The sequence below is a fragment of the Danio rerio genome, chromosome 1 (assembly GCF_049306965.1).
Source record: "Danio rerio strain Tuebingen ecotype United States chromosome 1, GRCz12tu, whole genome shotgun sequence".
In the NCBI taxonomy this organism is placed as follows: Eukaryota; Metazoa; Chordata; class Actinopteri; order Cypriniformes; family Danionidae; genus Danio; species Danio rerio.
The window spans coordinates 45,268,147-45,295,760 of NC_133176.1; the positions used below are offsets into that span (position 1 = coordinate 45,268,147).

The following is a 27,614-nucleotide window of genomic DNA, read 5'->3' on the forward strand; positions in this document are numbered from 1 at the left end:
GTCATTTCCAACTCCAGCGTCCAACTGAAATCAATAAAATGAGACATCAGTGTTACTTTGACATATGAAACTTCTACACGCGAACATAAATTGGACTGTTTACTGTAGCTAATGTTGATAGTATAACAAATGTGTGAATAAAAGAACAAGATTTATGGTAGGACAGCGTACACTTACAGAACACAGAACTATCAGAAAGAGCTATTAGCCCCTATGGACTTCAGCAGGGATAGAGTTTGTATAAGATATGCACAATGTGTGTGCGCTACAGACAAGGATTATACAGTGAGTGAAAAGATGAAGACGGAAGAAAAGGAAGAGGGAGACAGAGAGCTGGTGGAAGCATTAAGAGAGAGAGAGAGGGAAAGAGAAAGAAAAGCGGAGACATGCAATTAAGGAGATATGCTGTTTTGTGCAAATATGACAATGAGGACGTGACAGGCTCTTCCTCTGCCATGCAATTTAAAGTTTCAGAACCAGCTCAGCATGTTTCTGGAATCTCAATAGAGAATAAAACGCTGTTATGAAATAACTATTTTAGAGCAGCAATTTTCAGAAACAGTGACTTATTTTCTTTTTTTGTTGCAGTTTTACAGAACACAATTCTGTAATTCTCAAAGGTAATCTCTTGTTGAAATGTTTACCAGTTGGCCATGTTAGCAGTCAAAACATGCTTTCTCCAGTGTCAAGCTGTGATCCATTTTTAAGGGTTGTGTAAGGAAACTGCCCTCTAAAATTATGGTTCAAAATGCTATCAGATTTTCTTTTTTTTCCCCAATGTGGCTGTTGTTTGTATGTAGATGTATATTTTTGATAGCATCCATATTTGAACTGAATAATTTGCAAGCACACTGTACACCCGACTAGTATTCATAGCGCTTCACTTTTTCCACATTCTTTGTTACAGCCTTATTTCAAAATCAATTAAACTAATTTATTTTCTAAAAATTCTACACACAACAGCCAATAATGACAATGTGAAAAAAAGATTTTTGAAATTGCTGAAAATGTATTAATAATAAAAAAAATCTGAAAAGTCACATGTACATACGTATTCACAGTCATTTCTCAATACTAATAATGTTGATGCACCTTTGGCAGCAATTACAGCCTCAATTCTTTTTGAATATGATGCCACAAGCTTGGCACACCTGTCTTTGGGAATTTTTGCTCATTCCTCTTTGTAGTATCAGGTTGGATGGGAAGCGATGGTGTACAGCCGTTTTCAGATCTCTCCAGAGATGTTCAATAGGATTTAGGTCTGGGCTCTGGCTGGGCCACTCAAGGACATTCACCGAGTTGTTGTGAAGCCACTCTGTTGATATTTTGGTGATGTGCTTTGGGTCATTGCCCTGCTGGAAGATGAACCCTCACCCCAGTCTGCTGTCAAGAGCACTCTGATGCAGGTTTTCATTCAGGATGTCTCTGTACATTGCTGTATTCATCTGTCCCTCTATCCTGACTTGTCTTCCAGTTCCTGCTGCTGAAAAACATCCCCACAGCATGATGCTGACACCACCATGCTTCACTGTAGGGTTGGTATTAGCCTCGTGATGAGCGGTGCCTGGTTTTCTCCAAATGTAACGCCTGGCATTCACTCCAAAGAGTTAAATTTTAGTCTCATCAGACTAGAGAATTTAGTTTCTTAAAGTCTGAGAGTCCTTCAGTGTCTTTTGGCAAATTCAAGGCAGGGAGTGGCTTCTGTCTGACCACTCTACCATACAGGCCTGATTGGTGGATTGCTGCACACATGGTTGTCCTTCAGTAAGGTTCTCCTCTCTCCACAGAAGAACGCTGGAGCTTAGACAGAGTGACCATCGGGTTATTGATTACCTCCCTGACTAAGGACCTTCTCGGTCACTCAGCTTAGATGGCCGGCCAGCTCTAGGAAAAGTCTTGGTGATTACAAACATCTTCCACTTATAGATAAGGAAGGCCACTGTGCTCATTGGAACTTTCAGAGCAACAGAAATTTTTCTGTAACCTTCCCCAGCCTTGTGCCTCAAAACAATCCTGTCTCAGAGGTTTACAGACAATTCCTTTGTCTTCATGCTTGGTTTGTGCTTTGACATGAACTGTCAACCCTGGGACCTTATATAGACACGTGTATGCCTTTTCAAATCATGTCCAATCAACTGAATTCACCACAGGTGAACGCCAATGAAGCTGCTAAACCATCTCAAGAATGATCAGTGGAAACAGAATGTACCTGAGCCCAATTTAGAGCTTTACAGCAAAGGCTGTGAATACTAATGTACCGTATTTTCCGCACTATAAAGCGCACCGGATTATAAGACGCAGTCTCAATTACGGGGTCTATTTCTGTACTTGACCCATACATAAGGCGCACCGTATTATAAGGCGCACGCTAAAATACACTGTCTGCAAAAAAAGGTAATGGAAGCAAAACAGTTAACATAGTTTAGTTGAACTTTATTGTACTATTTAACAATACACTCACATTATTATTTTTTTCAATCAGTCTTCTCCCAAAAATCCATCAAAGTCCTCATCTTCTGTGTCTGAATTGAACAGCTAGGCAGTTTCGTCATCAAACACGCCGGGTTCTCTCTCATCATTGTCGGAGTCAGTCTCATTGCCGGGTGGCTGTTCCGGCTTTTGCGAAAGCTCGGACAAAAGTTAAAGCAGACACCCTAGCCCAGGCATCCACAATCCATTCACATATGGTGGCGTAACTCGCCCGGCATGCTTACCAGTCTTAGTAAAAGTGTGTTCGCCGTCTGTCATCCATTGCTCCCACGCAGCTCGCAACTTCACTTTAAACGCCGTCTACACCAATATCCAGCGGTTGAAGTTCTTTTGTTAGTCCTCCCGGAATGACAGCAAGGTCCGAATTCATTTAAGTTGGTCTTCTAACTGTCCAGATTAGACAGATTTTTGAACTCCGTGCACACATAAAGCGCACCGGATTATTAGGCGCATGGCCGTTTTATAACAAAATTTAAGGCTTTTAGGTGCGCCTTATAGTGCGGAAAATACGGTACATGTAATTTTCAGGTTTTTTATATTCTTAATATATTTGCATAATATTTTATAAACATGCAATTTTTTTTTCCAGATTATCATTATGATGTATTGTGTGTAGAATTTTGAGGAAAAAAAATGAATTTAATCCATTTTGGAATAAGGCTGTAACATATAAAAAAAGGGAAAAAGTGAAGCGCTATTAATATTTTCTGGATGCACTGTATGTTTCTATAGGACCACTTCTGACACTTTTTTAATTGAAAACGCAAAGCTTTTTTATTAGTTTTAAGGCCATTCATTTGCACAGAAACAACGATTTGGGGGGCTGGAAATTTTTTGTCTAGTTTTTGTAAAATGTGAAAACTGTAATATCATCGTAATACATGATTAATTTCTAGGCATGCTTGAGTAGCTGACAACCAAAAAAAATAAATAAATAAATGCCAGGACTATGTGTGCATTCCTTGTGTGACCTGATGAAGAGAAGATAAAAAAAAAATTTTCTTTGAGAGCAAAAGTGGCAGTGTGCCATTTTTTTTTAGTTTCCCTGTGTACATACTTTGCACATGCACAAGTTTTTAGTCATTTTTTACAGATCCATGTGAAATTTGAAGGACAAATGAAAAAAATATAAATTTTAGTACACGATGACATGCAAACATACTCCTAGTTAAGTTTTTTTTTGTATGCTGTTGTAAGCTTTTTATTTTATAATCTGAAATAGGGGGTGGCTTGGTGGCACAGTAGGTAGCGCTGTCGCCTCACAGCAAGAAGTTCGGTGTTTTGATGCTCGGCTGGGTCAGTTGGCATTTTTGTGTGGAGTTTGCATGTTTTTCCCGTGTTGGCGTGGGTTTCCTCTGGGAGCTCTGCTTTCCCTCACAAGTCCAAAGACATGCGGTATACTGTGTGTGAATTGAGTAGGCTAAATTGGCCATAGTGTATGTGTATGAATGAAAGTGTATGAATGAATGTGAAGTGAATGAAATGGATGTTTCTCAGTGATGGGTTGCAGCTGTGGTGACCCCAGATTAATAAAGCGACTAAGCTGAAAAGAGTGAATGAATGAATAATAATAATAATAATAATAATAATAATAATAATAATAATAATAATAATAGTAGTAGTAGTAGTAGTAGTAGTAGTAGTAGTAGTGGTGGTGGTGGTAGTAGTAGTAATTAAATAATAATATATACTATATATTATATAATATATTTTCACATTTCACATATAATCAAATTTACTTCTGTGAAAAACAAACACACAAAAAAGATTTTTTTTAAAGTATATAAGTTTAAATATATATTTTTTCTTAAAAAAAAAAAAACACACAAAACCATCGAATCTAACTGTTAAAATATTTTGTTTTAAAACAGGAGAAAGATGTCCTCGCCGGTTTTTGAAGACATAAGGGTGAGTAAATCATTCTGAAATTTCATTTCACACTACCCCTTTAATGTATTGGATATGCTGCACACGCAGACGTGTTCAGAGTATTCAGGTCAGGTAAAGCACAAGTTATTCTCAGGTAAATGCATGCATTAAACTTGCGCGTCAGCACTTGCATTGACTTTTAAATATTCACATTTAAAATATGAATATGGTTATTCATAATGGCACTTTTGCTTGGATCATCAGAGCATCGTTGATCTGAGCAAACTCTTTTAAGACAGCTCTTTTGAAGATGCTTCACATAACATTCAGCCCTTTTTCTGTAGACTAAGTAGATCAGGTTTGCACAGGGAATCTCCCCTCTCGCTCTTGTACCCAGACAAAAACCTGCAGCTGCTGCCCTTAACCTCTGGAAAAGAAGCAAAACATTCCTTCATTAATTCCCAGTGTTTTGAACAGAACAGTTTCTTCCCATCATGGTGGTCTGCTGCGAGGTGGGGTGTGACCTCCAATTAAGATAATTATTTAGTATAATCAGATCCGCTATAATGGACATTAATATCCTTTCTTGCGTTAAATTGTGAGATTTGGAAATGCCATAGGACTAATTCCAACTAATAGGAACTCTTTTGTTCAGCGCAGCATGAGAGACCACAGCAATTTACAGACCGGGATGTTAAAAAAGAGCAAACACGTACCATATGCAAAGGTGCAACATAGTACATGTTGCCTTTCAGCTTCACGACTGCAATATTTGTGTGTTTTTAGAGAAAACTAGCTCATTATTAAATCTAAATGCTTTACATAAACCCAAGTCTGTTGTGTAGAAGCATTTGTATAATTTTTAACAAATCTTAGGCAACCAAATGACTCAAATTGATTCAAATTGGTCCCTAATTACCGTTATCTTAATATTACAATCGTTCTAGATATACAAGAAATTAACCGTTTAATAAAAACTGTGTATTTTCTAGAGTGGGATGAATTATGTTATCACTTTACGTTACAGTGTCCATTTTGCACATATTATTATAATGAATTCAATAGCCATATCAGTAACTATGTATAATTACATGCAGCTGCTCAAAGTAATTACATTAAGTACATGTTGTTTGTTAGTTTAACTCGGCACTGAAGTAATTACACGGCGCACCATAACATGAACAGTAACGTTAGACTTTTGAATGTTAAACTGTATCATACAGTAAGTGTCAGACCTTAAAATGGATTGTATGAAAACATGGGTATGCATTATTGATTTTAAGCCCAGAAGATATGTTGTATTGGATGGCATGGTGGCTAAGTGGTTAACACTGTTGCCTCACAGAAAGAAGGTTGTTGGTTTGAGTCCCGGCTGGGCCAAGGGTTTTCCTCCGGGTGCTAAGTCAATCGGGAGTCAAATTGGCCAAAGTGTATGAGTACGTGTGAATGAATGAATGTTTTCCAGTACAGGGTTGTAGCTGGAAGGGCATCCACTGTGTAAAACATATGCCGGAATAGTTCATTGGTGGTTCATTCGGCTCTGGCGATCCCTGATAAATAAGGGAATGAGCCAAAGGAAAATGAATGAATGGATATTTTGTATTTTATACATTTTTTTCTTATGTTGTTAACATTAACTAGAATATGTATTGTGTACTAGTTAGGGAAACTAAAATAAATGTTTTCAATGACTAATTATGGGTGCATTTAGGCATACTAGCAGCCTTATTTACATTTTTTAACTTACTGTATACACCAGTACAACTTTTTTGGGCATGTCTTGTGAATTAGGTGCAGTGGTGGAAAGAGTACTGAAAAATCATACTTAAGTTACCATTACTTGCCTAAACGTGTTGTGCAAGTAGAGTAAAAGTATCTGCTGTAAATATGACTAAAAAGTAGACCCTTTAAAAGTACTCAAGAGTAGTGAGTAGTGAGTATTACGCTGTAAAAAGCTGATGCATTTACATGTAATTTGTGAATGTGTGTAAACGTAACATTCTGTAGTGCATTTAGTTATTGCCCAGCAGGCAAACGACATCATAAGACGTTAATATTAGGTTAGATTTAGGTTGTGATGTCAGGTAACCAAAATTTAATGTCTACCCAGCGTCTAAAGACGATGTCATTTTGATGTCCAATAATGACGTTAAATGACGTTGCTATTTGGTTAATTTTAGGTTGTGTTGGAAAGTGACCAAAATAAAATGTTGAGCCAACATCTTAAACCAACATCATATTGATGTCAAATGCTGGTATTTATTCGTCAGGTTTGACAACCAAAATCAAACATCTAATAGACATCATAGTGGCAACGTCCACACAATGTCAAGCTGTAACATCATTAGACATTGGTATTTGGTTGATTTTAGGTTGGACGTTGGACATTGACGTCAGCCTGATGTTGGGTTCTGACGTCAACCTGATTTTCATGTCCAAACAAAATGCAACGGTCCTACAACATTGGGGTACAACATCAATCTGACATCATGTTGACGTCTTGTGCCTGCTGGGTGTTTAAGACCATTTCAGTCATCATACAGTAAACATTCGTCATTTTCTCATCAGTGGCATGCATCTGAACAGTCTCTCGATCATTGCATGTAAAGATTTTGGACATCTTCTTGGAAACGTTTAATGCTTCCAAACAGTTTGCTGCAATTAATCCAAGAAATTGTCCATGTCTTGAGGTAGTTCATTATGATACGATTTATGTTCTATGTGCGATTGTTGTAAATTTTGACTTCTTATCAATTAGAAATTATCAGACCGGAGGTTTTGAATATCAGAAAATAGACTTTATTCTCCATAATAAAGCCGAGAAAGAGCAGAGCAGACCTCATAGCATTCTGAAGTCTCTCCTGGACACCTTCTAAACTTTCAGTGTGTTTGGTACAATTTTTATACAGGATTATTTGACACACCCCTAAGTCTCTTTTTAACTCTTGACCATTTTTGAATAGGTTTTCTAGTCTAAGGGGTCCTGCTATTCTTGGCTCTCAGCCCACTAGCTCATGTCAGCAGAGATGTTACAGGTCTATGTCAGCAAAGTATAGATGCAACTTATGCAAAAGGATTAAGTGTTTACATACATTGTTATGATAGGATAATAACTTGATAATATGTTACTCATTCCAACTTCTGACACATATAGCTTCATACAAGTATTTAACATAAATAATCAGTGCTTTACATATTCAGTTATTCTACACAATCAGTCACTCAGCCTTCTCCTAGTGTTGCTCCTGTGTAGGCATCCTCATCTTACACAGACATATCACTGTATTTTTAACACAGGCTGGCATGTTTGCTGCAAACACTACATACATTTTGTGAAGAGAAAATTAACTGCTTTACACTTAGAAAATACTTTACACTGAGAGAATAGAAATCTTCTTCATGATTTGAATGGACAGGAATCACAGGACTGATTTTTCTAATCCACATAGACAGGAAAAGATAAAGTAGTGACTGCAGGTTGAAGGAAAGTAGTGGACTAAATGTATCAATACTGCACTAAAAATGTACTCAAGGGAAAGTAAAAGTACATGTTTACAAAAATAAAAACTATTAATTACAGTATTTTGAGTATTTGTAATTTGTTATTTTACACAATGATTAAGTGGACATTTTGAATGAGAAGTTCTGTGTACAAATGCATGCAATTATTAGAGGAGACACACTCTCCATCAGCATGTGCCCTACATTATGATAAATAATAACCAGTGGTGGAAAGAATATACAAAACAAATCATACTCAAGTAAAAGTACCATTACTTGCCAAAAAGTGAGAGTAAATGTATCTGATCTAACTACAAAATACTGCTCTATGTAGCCCATCTAAAAGTACTCAAGAGTAGTGAATATTATGCTGTATAAGTGGTTCCACCATATACCCTGCAAATAAAAAATGTAGCTCAAAAGAGTGCAATTTTTAATAAGGTGTTTCTAAGTGCCAGTTAAATAATTTGCCATTCATGGACTATAAATTTAAAATGTGACATTAATTTAACATGAGGACACATTAAATTAATATATACGTCTATAAAAACCATCTGAAAGCTGGTTCATACATTTACAAGCGGAGTGAATTCTAACCTAAGGGGCCAAATGTAGCTGTGAAGATATGTTAACACTTATTGTAGGTGATGTGCTTTGAACCCTGACTAACAAGCTACGAGTGTCATGTAGTTCACTGGTTCTCAACCAGTACCAGTGGATCAGTTGGTACTGGTCCACACAAGAAATCAAAATTATTTCAGTTTTATTTATTATCTGAGTCTGAACGCTTGTTTTTTTTTTCTTTATGTGATTTGATTGGAATGGAATCATGGTATTGATTATTCAACATACTGTAGCTAATCACTGTAGACAAAAAGCAATTAAACAGTAAAAAGTAGTGACTGCAGTGTAAACTTTATATAAACTATAATTTCGAGAGGATCACATGCTTATGATTTACCACAGCCAGTCCCGCATTAGCTAATCATGATCCCTCAATCATATGATTGCTAAGTTACTGTAAATAACCACAGTCTTCATTCCACATTTTTTTCATCTGGAAGAAACCCCCCTTCCTCCCCTTCTCCTCCTTTTTTTCTCACAGATAGTGTGGCACGGCGGCCCAGTGGTTAGCACTGTTGGCCCCACAGCAAGAACACAGCCCACTCTGCTCCTCATCAGACTGGTGGGTGTTTCTGTAAGGAGATTCTATGTTCTCCCCATGTCCACGTGGGTTTCCCCTGGGTTCTCCGGTTTCCTCCCACTGTTCAAACATATGCATCATACATAACAGGCTAAGCAAAACGGGCACTTTTTTCTAGCTTCCTTCCTTCTCAAAGTTGTTTACCTTAGCCACTTTCGCTGGGGAATTTTTGAGACATCTCCCCTCTCGAGGATCCCTTGAGCTCAGGGCTCTCTCCTGGGACAGCATGCCAAACATGCTTAAGAAATAAATAATGTAACTAAGTGTACCTATATTGCTAAAATGTAATTTTTAAAGTAAATAAAAGTACCCATTTTTAAAATTACTTATTAAAGTGCAATTCTTGAGAAATACTATTCAAATACAGTTATTTGAGTATTTGCAATTTGTTACCTTACAGCACTGACATTATCTTTATAAAAGCAAAACATTAATAATGTAGGATCTCTGAGAAAAGACAGGAATTGAAGCAATCATGGTTACTGTGTTCTCATGGTGTAAAAAAGATGCAAGAGCTCTTTTAAATCAATCTGTCATTGTATAGTTGACACCAATAGGTCTATGATAAATACTTGTCAATCAGCTAAATTTCACAGAATGATGAGATAAACCACCACCAGCCTCCAGTTTTCAGTCTTGAATAGAGCAATCAATAATAAGCTCGATCATTTTCATCCAAGCACTGAGTGGCACAGGAAAGGATTTCAGGTATTTCCATGGCTTCATTTGGCGCTACTGTATGTATTCTTGTTCCTGTTCCAGATTAAATGACATTGCCAGTTTTCTAATGCTGTATATATATATATATATATATATATATGTATATATATATATAGCAATATTAATGTTATGACGAGATCTAAAAAACTTCTTACTTCTCTGTTTATCTGTCAAATTTTATGGTTGTTTTTTTTTTTTTTTTTTTTTTGTGAACGCCCTCCTGTCGTTTTAAAGAATATCATAACGGTGAATGCGTCAGAGGTCTGCATTGCCACAGCTGTTCTGCGGGAGCTGCGGGACCCGACCAGATTTCTTGCAACACGGGAATAAATTTTCGAATAAAATGCGGTAGCTCTGGTGTAATTTAAATGGGAACAGGCGGTCTAACAATTTAGTGTTACATAGAGATAGAAAGAGTGCGAGTTAATGCTTCCGCCGTTGTGTTGTGTTTCGCTTGTTATAGACTGTCTGGACTTTGTAATTTAATAGCTGTACATTTTACATTCTTCCTTTGCTAAATATGTACCTGTTATGAGTATAGAAATAATGCAGATGTGATGTATGAAGCACAATTAGTAGTGGATATGTTTGTAAATCTAACTTTGAAAGAGTCACGCCCATTTACTTGGGGCGTCAGCATCAATGCTCCCCATTCACTTTGATTGGGTGACGTCAGGGATTACAGAACTGCACTGTGAATCGATCGGCGCCGCTTTAGTGGCGTTGCTCGTGCAGAAGTTGGGAATTTCTCAACTTTTCAAGCGCCAATGGGCACCTCAGCCAATCAGATCTCTTTATGCTAATTTACCAGCTTAGACAGTAGCCGATTGCTAACCAATTTCAGTGGCTGCTATAATGATTGCGGCAGCAACTTCAGACACGCCCTCGGTCAAGCGTTGATGCTGAAGACCCGGGTGAATGGGGTGTCAGTGCCTTACCAGCCACAAATGCTGAATATACAGCGGGAGCGGTCGGGTGTGGAATAAAACCTGGCGGGAGCAGGCTTCAGTTCCATGCAGATCTCTAGCATGATATGTAGATCTCGAGTATAAAAAACTTGTCCATTTCGTGAGGTGGGCGCATGCTTAGCGAGGTCTGCGACGCGCTGCCAGGCGAAAGTATAAATCAGCCTTAATAATAACTATTGCTAAACTATTATGGACCAAATTAACATCCCAAATATTTCTCTTTTAGGCATAATAAATATTATTTTTATTAGGACATCAGCTTTGGTGTGTTAATCTGTTTGGATGACCCTTTTGTATCACTATCTTTCAGAAATTTGGCTAGTTTAATAATAGAACTGTTATTATCTCATCTCATTAACATTTTTTTTTTTACAAACAGAAATAATTTGTTATAACAAGCGTGATGATTCTCCCATAACTAAACATTAAGATGACATTTTTCCTTGGGGTCACAGTGTAGACTGAACCTTAACCTTCTGTGACCTCTGTCAGGAGGAAGAAAATTAAATACTTATGTAGTTTAGTCTAAAACTATTATATATTCTAAATGACAAAGTGCACTATGAAAAAAACACTGCTGCATGTCCATGAGATTGTGTTATCAATATTTATTTATTTATTTAAATATTTATTATTTGTGTCTTACTTTCACTTATCATTTTTAAAACAATCACATTATTATTTCTCAGTTCCAAAAGCCGAATGTAACCAACATCTCTGTATTTCCGCATTTCACTTGGGATTCCTTTCTACTAACATGTAAACACAACACTCACAAACATTTTTGAGTTGAGACAAATAGTTGTCTCAACCCCTTGCTGAGATGCTTTACAGTGGGTCAGTTCACACAACCTTGTCGAACAAAAGTAAATACCAAAATTGTCTCAGATGCTTCTATCTTATCTCTGCAAATGTTCACTCTGCACCGTTTCTCTTTCAAAACAAATTGAATCAAAGGTCCGAGGTACTGTTATCTTTTTCAATCTTGCTGTCCTAGTTTGATCCTCTCCATTTCTCTAGAACAAAACAACATTAGGTGCACTCAGCTGTTTATTCGTTAATTCATTTATAACTTGAAAAGCAATCCAAGAATTAACAGAATGTGCATGTTTTTGGTGGTTAAAGAGAGAAGTAAAGTGTAATGTTCCTATCTCTGCATGTCTATTTCAGGACAGGACGTCCAGTTTTGTGAAGCAGACGGCTGGTGTCCCATAGACCTCCTTCGTGCATAATAAGCTTAAACAGCGTTTTAAAGAAAAAGTCTGGCAAGAGTCCAGTGCTGTTTTTTTAATCGCCAGAGCTGTTTTACAAAGAGAAAGCAGGCTAGATAAGAGTCAATCTGTCAAACCAACAGTTCGTTATCTTATTTAAAAAATAGAATCTAAATGGGTATTTCAGAGTTCTACCACATTACAGTCATTAAAATATCCTCTAGTTATAAATGATTTATTTTAAAAAGTATTTGTATTTATATACTAGAAATAATACATTAGTGTTTGACATAAGATTGTTTAAAAGTGATTGACTTTTACATTGTTATCAAAAAGAAATATATACTGTGTATATACTACATGAAAAAAATCTTGTCGCCTATCAAAATTTTAGGAACAATAAATGATAACTTAATTACTAGTTGATAATTTGGTAACTGAAGTGGCTAATATGAAAGGCAAATGCCTCTAGATTACGCTTATATTACCACAATAAAACATGATCATGCCTTGATTTTTAATTAATTTATTAGGACTGTAAAGTCTGACTTTGCTTAGACAAAAATCTTGTCACCTAACAGAAATAATGTACAGTATAGAATATAAAGTCGTGGTGCAGTGAAAAAAATAATTCATATTGTGTATGACTCCCATGAGCTTGGAGGACTGCATCCATACACCTATTCACTGACTCAAATAACTTAATAATGACGTCATCTGAAACGTGAAAGCGAAAGTGAAAAAGAAAGTGTTCTTGCATGACTTTCAGAGTTTATCAAGATTATTTGAATTCATCCTCAATGCCTCCTCCTTCATCTGGGCTGGCCAGTGGAGCACCTTGACCTTCTTTGCTTTCAGGAACCTGATCAAAAAATAATTAACTAGAAGATCAAGTTGTTATTTGTTGCTCTTACCGCTGGAATCTATGACAAGACTTTTTTGGGGTTTGTTTTTTTCATTGTTTTATAGAAGTTGCAATTTATCAAATAATTCTGAACAAAACATCAAAATATGATACCTCCATTTGGTTTGGTTAACACTACCTATTTTTAGAGCGTACAAACTACCCACATTGAATAACAATTACATGAGAGTTGGCAGTGAACTGAACATATTTAAATAAAAAAATAAAATTTCTTAAACATTGGACAAGATGAGTAAATAAACAAGGAATAGGTCAACACAATAGGTAATGATGTTACAAGCAGGGCTGTGTTCAAAATTGCCCTATTCACTACTCATTCCAGTACCATTACCATTAGACCACTGTGTAGTGGTCTATAAGTAGTAAATGAACTGTGAATGAAGAATGATCTGTTATTTAAAACTGATCAAACTGGCAACTCCAATAGTAATGACAAGAATTACATTGAACACCTTCATGAAAAGAAAATTTTAATAATAATGATAATAATAATAAATTAACACTTTAACAAATCACTTAAAAAGTATTCTGGTGTGAAGATGGACCATGTTTGCACCATCTTCTGAAATATTTTGGCATGACCCTCACAGCGTGCAATATTACTTTGTTACATTATGGGATGAAAGGCTTCACTCAATAATATCCTCTTAGTTGATTGTAAATATGTCTGTTTGCAGGTGTTTTTTTTTTTTTTTTTTTTAAATCTATCAAACTTAAACAGTAAACAGTTCTTGCATTATAGACTTGCATTATAGCCACAGCCATCAGCTGCAGAATACTATAGTGATATGATACTTCTGCTGACCCTCCAGGTTACAAAAAGAAAACAGAGGACAGCAATATAAAATAAATATTATCTTATCATCTCTCATTTTGTAAGCTGGACAGTCTGCAGAAGTGTCATAGTACTATAGTATTATCCTGCAGCTAATGGCTATGAGTCTATGATGCAAAAAATTATTAATGTTCATGTTTGATGAATGGAATTAAGAAAATATTAAGATTTTGCTTTGCACTTATGTTATGTTATTAAAGCAAAATGAAAGACTAATCAAGTTGGCCTAATAAGTCATGTACATTTTGAAATGTTAATTTAATCACGCACATTTTTAGAAAACTATGTCACATTTTTATCAAAACTGCTAAATGAAAGGTTGTTTTTCATTTTAGGATGCTTTTGTGCATATATAGAGGGATATGTGAGGAAAGGCAGCCAAAATCACAGTGATTATTTAGTTTACTCGACAATATAGGAAAAAGTAACAGATGCTTCTAAAAAATGTTGGGATGATGTGCTTCAAAAATTATGAATGAAGCCCTGACAGCAAGTTTTGTTCCTGACTGTAAATAATAAAACACTTTTGTTTTCTTTTTGGTTATGCAATCTCCCCTGACATTTCTTGCTTGCATCTATACGGTTCTATTTTTTACTTTCTGACGTGTTTCATCAATAATGTCTTGACTGCAAACACTCACTGTGTTCAGCTCCTCCATTCAAATCTGTGACGGATGTTTTGTAGTTGTATTCTCTCTGTGCCTGCGCTGTTTATGAATTTGACAGTTTTTTTCATTTTTGTTCCTCATGTCAGTAGTGTTAGTCCATTTATAATGGGAACCTGCTTTTATTACACTTTAGGCTTACAATTTCAGCTTGATGCATAATGCAAAATACAGAAAATCACTCACATGCTTTCCTAAACAGTTAAAGCCTTCAGCATGTTATCAAATCTTGGCACAAAATTGAACAACCAAGCCCTGACATTAATTCAAATACAGTTAAATAACAAATACTGGCGTAGAAATAATTTTCATTCAAAAATAAATTACAAAATGAATTACAAAAGAAATATACACATTATAAACAAGATAACTATTAAATATTAATAGGCGTCTTTTTTTTTTGTTGAATGAATGAATGATTAAACATAATTTGATTAAACTTTGAAAAATCTCCTACAATCACCAACTTACAATTTTACTGTTAATATTTATATATATATGTATATATATATATATATATATATATATATATATATATATATATATATATATATATATCAATCATAGAATGTATATAGACTTTAAAAAAAAAAGTAGATGAAGTCTCATCCCTCAATTTTTATTTCCATTACCTTTAAATATTTCCATTTGAGGCATATAAACTTTACTTTACACTTTCACCAGAAGAATTATTTAAATTGTTTATTATAACCCAGATTTGGATTGATCAAAGCAGAACATTTTCCTCCATGTAAAATGGAATGCGTGTTTGTTTACTTATTTATTAATAGTTTCTTTATATTCAGTATTTTGAGCCCCTATTATGCATTGAAAAGGTCATACTTTGGTTTTGGGGTCTCCAAAAACAGGCTGATATGTTTGCAAGGTCAATAAACACTTTCATATTCTTTTAATATGCATTTATTTTTTACCTAATTATCCCAACAACTCTCAAATTATTTGTTTAGCGATTTATTTGTTCTCAAACCCCTCCTTATCATGAAGCTAATTAGTCTAATGTGATTGGTCGACTGGGTTCAACATGATACAGAGAGAAACACCCACCACGGCTATGAAGTAGCACACAGGCTATGTGAGAGTCCAATGCAGGAACGCATTAAATACCAGCATATTACTCGAGTTTTAACGCTAACCCCAAGTAATAACAATGACACGCATTCAGTATTAATCCACAGAAGGATCGCAGAAGATCGCAATTTCAGAAACGCATTTAAATAGCTAAAGGAAGAAGCACACGTCTTGTTTTCAACGTGGTTTTGGACGCAATATGTGATTAGCCCGTACAGATTTAAACTGAGAGAATCATTACAAGCACTGACCTATAATAGAAAAATGATTACAAGCCATATGGAGCGATTAACAAGCTACAACACACAATTAAACATATTTTGCAAACTACACAACACCCTTTTACTTACACTTACATGTTATGATCTGGAGGAAGAAGAAACTGATCCATATAAACTGTAACAGTTACTGTCAAAGTCTGAAAAAGTTTCATACATTATAGTCTCTGCTGCTCCTTCCTTTAATAGTAAACGGTCGGCGTCCAACGTTGCAGCCTAAGTTATTATATCAAAAATCTGAAAAATGACAGGAACAAACACAGCACACGGTTAGCTATACTGTGGTATTGTTGTGAAAATGAACCTTAACCTTTTATTCCCTGCAGCCGAATCTCCAACTGTTAGCGATCATCATCTTTGTGTCATGGGCAGTCCCGTGATCACTCACGCTCCGCTAGTGTCTAAGGGAAAGGCGCGTTCACGTTTTACCGGATCCAGCACTTCATATTTGGTGATGTACCTTACCGGTGTCGATGTGTTCAAGTAAAAGATCCAAACCCAACACGATTCATTTATTCGACTCTGAGTCGACTATTTAGTTAAAGAATCAATAGTTTTAAACATGGTGCTCTTTTAGATTTAAACCTCAGCTGGATGTTTACATTCACTTAGTGCTGTTACACACTGCATGGAAGGTCATTTTCAAAAATCCTTAATAGGGGCTCTTTAAAAAGCATCTTCTTGTGAAATAACAATTGAGCTGTCATATGGGACATTTATGATTGATGTAATACGATTGCAATAGTTTAATTAATTAGCCTGTACCTTCAAAGTAATTAAAAGGTGGTTGTTTAAAAATGCTGTCAGCTCTAACAGTGAACTCTCAATTTTATTCCAGTTCACAGAACACAAAGTCAAGCTTTACATCAGAAAACATTAGTCTTTGCACAAAATGTAAAGATGGAATTGGCACTCTGTTTCACTGTATGTGGGAGTGTGGAGAGCTGCAGTTTTTTTTTTTTTGGAGGTGCTTGGTGTGGTCTGTGAAATGGTTGGAGAATATGTTCCTTTGGAACCAAAACTTTGTCTATTACATATATTTCCTGAAAATTTGTCAGTGAATGCAAACAAAAAAAACCTTTTGTATTTCAGCTTTATACAAGCTAAACGTGTTATAGATTTGGTATGGAAAAACACCCAAAGACCTGTTCTTGCTCAGTGGATAAAGGAAATGTCTGATAATCTTGCTTTTGAAAAATGTACATACACAATCAGAGGTAAAGCAGAGACTTTTGGTGCCTCTCAGTTGCTTTATAAATAAATGGAAAAAAGGATGTCTCTGGAAAGATGACTGTAATTTAAAATTCAATGTAATAGTTTTTTTTTTTTTGTATTTTGTTTTTGTATTTGTATTTTTATAGTATTGTATTTTATTCTATTTTATAATTTATTTTAAATGTTATTTTTGTTTAACAAATGTTGAGGTGGGAAATAAGATAATAAGTTAAGTTAACATTCTGTACTGTTTGTTGGATTTTGTATTTTAATTAAAATCAACAAAAACAAAGTTGTAAAAAAGAAAACATTAGTCTTCGAAAATATGTGTGTTCAAGGTAACCCAATTTGCAATGTCTGGCATCAACAATGACACAAAGGAAAGGTCATATAGTGTCACTGGGTCAATCAACAAAAGAGGCTAAATATCACAGCTAAATGCCACAATGGTGTGTTGTCTCTCATCAGTGTCTGCAGGTTTGACATTATACCCCTTATATCAGAAACATCCTTTGAAAGACACTGCCTAATGGTTTAAAATAATACCTGTAGTAATACAGTCGAATGATCATCTGTCAAAATATTCTCTCTGAACTAAGAAACTTAAAGTGTTATAAAGCAGCTTTGTGCCTTTGAGTAATACAAGAAAAAACACCATATATATATATATACATATATATATATATATATATATATATATATATATATATATATATATATATATATATATATATATATATATATATATATATATATATATATATATATATATTTGTTCACAGAGGAACCAGTATCAATGAGCTGTGTAATGGCTTATGCATTATTCATTTACAGTAGATGTAGCCTATACAGTGGGATACACAGAACTGAGAGGACACAAAAATTATATAGTTTTAAAGTAAATAGCAATTCAGTATTGAGTTTACATTATCAAAGGCAATGTATGTATTTTAGCTTGAAAACACTTTTTGTTAGGCTGGTTGAAAGTCTCTTCACATCTTGATTGCACTCATTATGTATTTATATGTATTTTTATGGTCTATGAAAAGCATGGGACAAAAAAAAAATAATCAAAATGTTTGATTCAAATATTATTATATGATGTCCCATCTGCTTATCAGAATATTCACTACCTGACAAAAGCCTTGTTCTTGATCCCAGTTGTAAGAGCAACACATGATAACTTCTAGTTGATCATTTGTAAAAGTGGCAGAAGGTATAGATTTTTCAGATGAATCATCTGTTGAACTGCATCCCAATCATCACAAATACTGCAAAAGACCTATTTGAACCCACATAGATAGGTGAAGAAAAAAAAATCATTGTTTGGGGTTACATTTAGTATGGGGGTGTGTGAGAGATCAATATCAACAGTGAATGTCAACACCAACAACCTGAAGTATCAAGACATTTGTGCTGCCCATTATATTACAAACCACAGGAGAGGGCAGATTCTTCAACAGGATAGTGCTTTTTCTCATACTTCAGCCTCCACATCAAAATTCTTGAAAGCAAAAAAGGTCAAGGTGCTCCAGGATCGGTCAGCCCAGTCACCAGGCTTGAGCGTTATTGAGCATGTTTGGGGTAATATAAGGGAGGAGGCACTGAAGATGAATCCAAAAAATATTTTTTGAACTCTGGGAGTCCTGCAAGAAGACTTTCTTTGCTATTCCAGATAACTTTATTAATAAGTTATTCAAGTCATTTCAGAGATGCATGGATGCAGTAATTCAAGCTCACGGGAATCATACACAATATTAATTATTTTTCCACTGCACCATGACTTTATATTCTATACTGTACATTATTTCTGTTAAGTGACAAGACTTTTGTCTCTGCAAAGTTAGATTTTACTGTTTTATTTAAATAATTAAAAATCAAGGCATGATCATATTGTATTTTGGTAAAATAGGCATAATCTAGAGGCCTTTGCCTTTCATATTAGCCACTTTTGGTACCAAATGTTCAACTAGAAGTCAAGTTACTACTTTGCTTGGATAGGTGACAAGACTTGTCAGGAAGTGTATATTTGCATAAATGTTATTGCAGATTTACTTATTTTTACAGTATTATGTGCTTTGCCCTTTACCTACACTGTAAAAAATTTGACCTTAAATTCACAGTAAATTACTGGCTAATAATTGCATTACTTTCACAGTAAATTACTGTATGTAAATTCACAGTAAATTATTGTGAGGTAGTTCACAGTAATTTACTGTGGTTTTGTCACATTAAATTATTGTGAAATTACAACCATATATTGTAACTTTACAGTAGATAATAAAGTCTGTTACTGTGATTTCACAGTATTATCTTGTAGAATTAACTATTTTTCTGTGAATTTGCAAAACGATTACTGTGTTTTAGCAGTAGGTTGCAGTTTAAATACCTGATTTAACTGTAAAGTTACAATTATATCCCGGATTACTGTAATTTAACAGTTTGGTGCTGTAAAATTTCAAAGCAATTTTAGGTCACACAAAAATGAAAATTCTATCTTGATTTACTCACCCTCAGGTTGTTCCAGCTCTGTTAAAAATGTTTTTTTGTTAAACACAGGAATAAAAATATCAAATAATCCTCTTTGTGTCCAAACAACCTGAGGATGCGTAAATGACGACCGAATCTTCATTTTTGGGTGATCTGAGAAGACTCTAAAATCAAAATAAAAACAAACACACATACATTTTACAGATTTATTTAACAGCTTAATGACATCTGTGTAAACATTTCAGAAAACTTTCAAAAGGTGAAGGTGAAGCCTCAAAAAATACTATAAGAACATATTCATAAAAAAATCTGACATCATATGTAGCATACATATAAAAAGCAGTGCTTCAGAGTGCGCTCTCTCTGTCTCTCATTATATATATATGTATATATATATATATATATACACATGAGAGAGAGACAAAACTTCTTGCTAAATTAGGCAGTCGTCTAGTCAAGGTCAATCATTTTCCTGATAATTTTACACACTTGCTGGTTGATGTGTCTTCTCTGCTTCTTTGACTTCGTCTGTCTTCCATCTCCAAACTGGTGCCCAAAAAGCACCTATAAGCAAAAGGGCAGACAAACAGTTAGCTTCATACAACACTACTGGGACACTACTGCTGCACTACAGAGCAAAATTACTGTTAGCTCAGTCAAACTGCAATCATTTAAACAAAAACATCTGAAAAACATTTCCATCACAAACACACAATCAAGAACAGTCCAACAACAAATAGTGGTTTTAATGACCTAGGCAGAGCATTTTAAAACAGTTGATTTGATTTACACCTTCTGTTTACAGACTATAATCTAATGCTGGGTTCACACTTATTGCAAAGTTAACACATGCATCACAGCACTTGCTCTTGAATACTAGCAGGATGTTTCTTGCATCAAGCTAATTTTTTATGATTTAAATATTAGGAAAATTTTGCAAAAAAAAAAACTTGATTGAAGTGATACAGCACTTGTGTTGTATTCATTTCAATCAAGTTTTTTGCAAATATTCCAAATATTTTTCAACGTTTTTTGAGTTTCACTTAATTTGTGCTGCCCAGTAAAAATTTCCCACTATTTATGCATTTGCAATGACTTGTATGTAATCCACTCACCTGAATAGGTAACGTCACATATGGTATAAGAGCCCCATCCTTTTAAAGACAGCTTCCCCTCTGGTCTCCAGCACAGACAAACAATTTGTGTCTGCAACACGGCCCTTTATAACAAGGGGACAAGGGGAGTCATGACTTGTGCTCCTATACATTCCTTGTTTAACCCCCCCAAAACAAGCCCTCAGTTACAATATTTATTGTAGACATTACCTTAAATTCCAGAGTGCAAAAGGCAACTTCAGCATACTTCAGTTTCAGACCAGATTCAAAGTCAGTTGTGAAATCCAGGTGAGGTCCCATGACCACTCGACCCTCCAAGGAATAAGACTAAAAGGGGGAAAGAAGGACTAAATTAGAGGTGTTTGTGAATAATTAAATTTGTTTGTAGAAACAAAGTTGACATTCCATGCTCTGCCTATTAAAAACCAAGCAAACAAACACACATGCCCAGTAAAATTGCTAATAAAAATAAAAACTATAGTTTAAAAAAATCTTTGTCTAATATTTACTACTACTGGAGGTACTGGTGGAACTTCTGGAAGAAGAAAAAGAGTTTGTACAAGAAACTGCTCACAACAAATCTGTGAAAAACCTGACATTTAAAAATCTAATAAAAATGAGGCATCAACATTACCTTTAATAATCAAGCGAGGGTTGATTGGTAGCATCAGTGTTTCAACATCAGTGGCTGTGGCTGCAAAAAAATTTGAATATAATAAGAGTAGAATAAGACTCAACCTAACACACGCACACACTCATATATATATATATATATATATATATATATATATATATATATATATATATATATATATATATATATATAGGTTTAGATTGTGATAATGAATTTAGGTTATATTTGTGTGCTCAGAATTTACACTCACCTCACACTTTAGCTATTATCAGGTACACCTGAACACCAAAAAATAAAATCTACAGTTAGTGACAATATACAATTAGTTCTCATTAGTAAATGTTAGCACTGCATTAACACCAGTGAGAAATATACAATATGTACTGTGTTAGTGTTAGTTTAAAAGAATACAACTGAATTGTATTATAAGCCTCATTTAATAAAACAGTTAAGACTTGTTTCATAATGAGTTTAGTTTATTTAACTAACTTAACGTTAACGTTACAGTGAACAAAATTAACATACATGATGGTCACTAACCGTAACGTTAACTTAAGTGAAGGTCAGAGCTTACCTTAACGTTATAGTCATTTCACCTTTACTTCAGTCTTGTACTGAAACAGAAAATGCAGTTAACAAGAAGTTAATTAAAGAAAATTCCCTTTCTTTTTTCAGGAACTAACGTTAACGTTATGCTAATACCTCAGAGAACACTACAATCACCATTTGGCGTCGTTAATTTCTTGCTTTAAAAAAGGCGCGCTTAAACCCTGTACGTGCGAGTACAACTAAAGTACTCGGTAAATTCCTGTTAAATGACACGTACTATACAGAAATACACATACAACAATCATTTAACGGACAAAAGTCATATTTTAACACTTACCGAGGATGAATCCGTTGGGTGAAGAGACGACGGCGTTGTCTGTGGTGATGGCGCTTGTTTGCGGTCAAGTCGAGTCAGTTCTGTTCAATGAATCGGCTCCTTTAAGTGAACAGTAAAGAGTCGAATTCGGCTCCTTTAAGTGAACAGTAAAGAGTCGAATTCGCCTGAAAACGATTCTGTTTTGTAAAATATTGTAAGACGCAGACATATAATTCATTAATATTTCATCATATTGCTTGGTTCGTGTACTGCTTGTACACGAATTGCTTGTTGATCACTTCGAGCTCATGAACACGTCTGATAAAATATCTGAATCTGATTCAATGTCACACGAGTCCTGAACCGAAGCAGTGCAAGAGTAATATATTGGTTAAAATATAAAGTTAATTATTTTCTTCGCCATTCAAAATATTACATATCTCTGACTTTAACAATAAGAATAAAGTTCGTTTGGAGTGTATTGAGAATTATTATTTTTTCCTCCCAGGATTCATTTCGCACCAAGCTGCATCAAGCTGTAATGGTGGATGAGAAGGCACATAATATTATAAATATTGCTTGTAATATGTAATGAAATAAAGTTTTAACACTTTTTCATGCGAGAATATAGTTCTTCAAAACTCAAATCTGTGGACTGTTAGTAAAGATTGTGTGTAATTTTAAGTGTGTTTTGCCGGTAGCGGAGATCTATGACCTCCAGGCGGTAACGGCGCTCTTTACTCATGTATCCGCCGAGAGGCGCCTGTCTTCAGGCTAGACATTGGGACAATTGCCCCGTCTTCGATGGCTCTATATGCGTCCGAAAATGAAGTTTTAACTGTTTTTCATGCTAGAATGTAGTTGTTCAAAACTCTAATCTGTGGTTTATTTATATAGATAAAAAAATAATAATTTATATATATATATATTTAATTCTGAGATTAGTGACCTCCAGGCGATGACAGGTGCCCAATACTCATGAAACCGTCTAAAGCAGACATTTACCCTGACATTGAAATAATCGTTGGCTGTTTAACAGTCTTTGGTTTCATTAATTAATTACTTTTTCTTCCAGTTTATTATGTTTTGGCTAAGCACACAGTTATGTTCATTAAATATTATTTCCTATTCTATGTTAACTGTATAAAATTAAATAAAGGTGCAGTACAATCAAAAAGATGTTGGTAACCAAATCGTTTTGGGGGCTATAACATTCTGTTATTATCTGTTAAAAGTTCATTTGTATTAATTTCTACGTTGAGTTTAAAAAAGGTTTGAATTTCTATAACTAACGTGCAAAAGATATAGCCCTTTTCACAGTAATTTGCTGTAATCATGCTACCTGCCGTAATTTCACAATAAAATTATAAATACAACATATTACTGTGAATTTTTCAGTTAAATACTGTGAAGGGATACTAATGTAATTTACTGTGAAAAATTACAGTAACTTGTTGTGAAAACCTGGAAATTTTTTACAGTGTAGGAGATTGAAAATAAAGCCATACTGTATGTCATTGTAATTACACCTTTATTGAAAATGATAGAAAAAACTAAATGTTTTATATACCAAATGATAAAATATCAGTCGAACGTTAGGGAGCATTACAAGTTGTGTTTAATGTTTTTGTTAGTGTAATACGTGCATTTCAATCAATTCAAAATATTAGAGAAATACAGTAGTCATTCAAAGCATTAGAGAAATACAGTATTTATTCTGTGAAAATATTAGAGAAATACAGTATTTATTCTGTGAAAATGTTAGAGAAATACAGTATTTACTTATTCAAAATATTAGAGAAATACAGAATTAATTCATTCAAAACATTAGAGAAATACAGTTTTTATTCACTCAAAATATTAGAGAAATAAATACAGTATTCATTCAAAATATTAGAGAAATACAGAATTAATTCATTCAAAATATTAGAGAAATAAATACAGTATTCATTCAAAATATTTAAGAAATACAGTATTTTTTTCATTCAAAATATTAGAGAAATACAGAATTAATTCAATCAAAATATTAGAGAAAAACAGTATTTTTTTCATTCAAAATATTAGAGAAATACAGAATTTATTCAATCAAAATATTAGGGAAATACAGTATGTATTGATACAAAATATTAGAGAAATAAATACAGTATTCATTCAAAATATTAGAGAAATACAGAATTAATTCAATCAAAATAATAGTGAAATACAGTATTTATTCTTTTAAAATATATGAGAAATACAGAATGAATTCAATCAAAATATTAGAGAAATACATTATTTATTCATTTAAAGTATTATAAAAATATAAATCTTTAAATGTTGAGGTTTGTTCTACTGCACTGTGTGCTTCGGCTCTTTGTATTAAGCTATATGCTAAAATTAGGCGATTTGTTCATGCGATTTACACAATTATTTTTGATGTACTGTATGTTAATTCATACATTATGCACATTTTAAAAGAGTCATTATTTTATTGCATTGCTCATTGCACCCTCCTGATGAGCCAAAAGTTGTCTTATTGTGTCCAAATATAAACATAAGAGATATTTGTCTAAATTGTATATTGGGATTGTATTATGGTCCATTTGAGTATTTGTAGACTGTCTATTTAATATTTGTTTATACTGCTCTTTCAACAGACATTTAACTGACTCTAAGAAACTTAGCAAGTGCATGTCAACTTACACTCCCTAACCCTAATCGCAACCTAACAGTCTACTTATACTCTAATGAGAATTAGTTGGCATGCAGATGCAATGTAACTTAAATGGAACAGACTATCAAAATAAAGAGTGACCAAAAAATATTTCAATCAAATATCATAACAACACCCCTTTGAAACTGCTTGTCTACACTTCTGCTCACATGGAATATCTTTTGAGAAACCTTTACAGTTTTGCTCTGCCTTGATCCATTATTCAGTCTTCTTTCATTTTATTAGCAGTCCCCATCTTCTAATGGTTCAATTGGTTGGCAAATGAGAAGATCATGCACCGCTCTAAATTTCCGTCTCATTTCAGGTCTGTTTCAAGTGTATGTACGTCATGATGGAGGAAAAAATGGCAATCTTAAATCATGTTTCATGGCGGCTTTAAGAGTGAAGGGACAGTTTGCTAATATCCCCCGATTATAATACATTTTTGCATTTCCTAATGCTTTAAAGAAACATTAAAGTGAGATCTTCTATATGTTTGTTGTGGTTTTATGCAAGGTCTTTGAGGTCACTTCCAATGGCGAAGACCTATAAATCTGCACAGAAGAAACATCTATTCATTTAATCTTTCCACATTATAAAAAAAACAACATGCAGAGAATAAAGCATGACTCTGATCAAAGGATACGCTTCCTTTCTTGTGAAATTAAGCATGTTTCATTTGTTCTATTTCCTAATGAGGATTGTGTGGTTTCTTCTGCAACAAAACAATGAGCAGATAAAAATGTCTAAAATCAACAAACATTAATGGGTAGTGCTCATTTTCCCTGCAAACTGCCATTTAGACCGTAAATGACTTGAGCAGGGAGTGAGCTATCAAGACGTTCATCTCACCTGGATTTCTCCAGTTCCCATGTGCTTTTTCTTAGAAAGAAATCTGTTTAAATTCAAGCAGTAGACAATTTGGCATAGGTTTGGATATTCCGGCAGGTTTACTAAAACACTTCATCACTGTCAGCCATGAGACTATTTCGCAGTCTTGCTATTTTTGTATTTGTAATTTTATTGACCTTATTCTTCACATATGAGTCGGCGCAGGCATTAGAATTTATTTGGCTAGAAACTTCTGGGCTCTGTTAAGCGCAAACTCAGAGTTTGTTAACCCTGAAATGAGAGAAAATCTGGGTTTTCCATTTTAAAATGGCAGGTTTGTCAAACTCGAGAATGCAGGGTAAGTCAAGCGTGTTTCTGAAAGAGAGGTAAATTTACTCCGAGACCGTTTTACTCTGTGGTCTGGAGCAGGTTTTATTCTCTAAACTCAAAGTTTCTTTGGCCAAACCCCCCTTTTTTGTGGTATTTTTTGTGGGTGACGCAATGGCGCAGTAGGTAGTCCTGTTGCCTCACAATATTGATTTAGGATTTTAAAAAATGTTTTGATTCCTGCATTTGATTTTACTGCGGTCCCAGGTCACATTCACTTCAATTGATTTCTTGACATTAAAACCAGCTTGTTATGTTGCTTGTTGTTGCTAACTGATATTGTCTTATTGTATTATTCTATTTTATAGTCATGAACACAATTGTTTGTAGAGCAAGAGGTTTGCCATTTTCAGGTGTTTATTATTCCTAGTAATTTTTGACTTGGAAGTTATAAATTAATCACATAAATCAGCACACCTCCGCATTGCAGTATAAGGTCATTATTTTATAATTGCATGCTTGTTTCCCATTTTTACTATGATAATCTCACCATTTAGGCAATGCAATTGATTGCATGCTAATGTAATTCAAAAAGATGTAAGTAAAAAATGTATAAACTTATTATCATAATAAAAAGGCACACATTGTTCAGAAGCTTTCATTTAAGGCTCCTGCTAAAGATGATCTTTTTAGATATTTTTGTTACTGACATTTTTGCAGATCATCTAAAGTAGTTGGTTATTCTGTCATAAAAAATCCATTTACATCTGAGTCATATAAGAATTTATGCAGAGGGTCAGAGAACATGATATTTAATTAACCCTTTACCTTGTGTTGTGCACTTTTATAGTTTTAGGGGAGGAATGGATTCTGTACCTGTCTGCTTCTTTTGGGAATGACACCTCCATTGGCGTAAGGGTAAAAGACACAGATTTTGCAATTTGTCCAAGTCGTCACATGGATTTGACCCATTTACTGAAAGCTGCTTGGTTGGAAAATTATTCATATGAATAAAACATTACAAACTCAACATATTAAGCAAGAAAGTAAGCAATAAAGTAAGTAAGTAAGTAAGTAAGTAAGTAAGTAAGTAAGTAAGTAAGTAAGTAAGTAAGTAAGTAAGTAAGTAAGTAAGTAAGTAAGTAAGTAAGTAAGTAAGGAAGGAAGGAAGGAAGGAAGGAAGGAAGGAAGTAAGGAAGTAAGGAAGTAAGTAAGTAAGTAAGTAAGTAAGGTAGGTAGGTAGGTACGTCCTGTCTAGTATGATTTGAGTGTAGTATTAAAAAAATAGGTAGCCAAAAAGTATGTATTATGACTATGCAACCGACTATAGTATGACTATATACCATTTCAATGTGGTCATGTCATTGGCCCATGAACATTTCCTGCTTGTTATCAAACTATTTCACAACTGTAACAAGAGGCAATTCAGTCATATCTTAATAGTAAAACAGTTAGATTATTTTTCAATATGTGGCTCTTTTTGGATTCTCGAAAGCTTTAGAAAGAATATAGATAGAAATTAAAAATGTGAAAAAGGAAATACAGTGTTTTTGTTTACATCCCTAAAAAAATGGTCTAGACTTTCAGTATTAATGGCTTTTTGTGGTGTGCATATAGTGGACATTTCTGTATCCCATGAGGCCACAGGAGAGGATTTGGGATTGGCAGTGGAATGACAAAACTCACAGGA

At 34.4% G+C, this 27,614-nt stretch overlaps 2 long non-coding RNA genes across 4 annotated transcripts in view; one reads left to right on the top strand and one right to left on the bottom strand.

Moving 5' to 3' along the window:
* Positions 1-27,614, top strand: part of LOC141386143 (uncharacterized) — a 102,008-nt gene that overhangs the window by 31,081 nt on the left and 43,313 nt on the right. Inside the window, exon 2 of the long non-coding RNA XR_012407445.1 lies at positions 4,362-4,398. This is a non-coding gene — a long non-coding RNA (uncharacterized lncRNA). The remainder of the gene's footprint in view (positions 1-4,361; positions 4,399-27,614) is intronic.
* LOC137495655 (uncharacterized) lies at positions 19,654-22,161 on the bottom strand. 3 transcript variants are annotated; one of them, XR_012407430.1, is made up of 7 exons: positions 22,096-22,161; positions 21,784-21,823; positions 21,460-21,487; positions 21,210-21,263; positions 20,786-20,902; positions 20,576-20,679; positions 19,654-20,024 (listed from the first exon to the last, which is right to left on the bottom strand). It is a non-coding gene; the product is annotated as an uncharacterized lncRNA (long non-coding RNA). The 3 variants fall into 3 exon arrangements; XR_011015629.2 differs by having other exon boundaries at positions 21,210-21,269; XR_012407432.1 differs by lacking the exon at positions 21,460-21,487.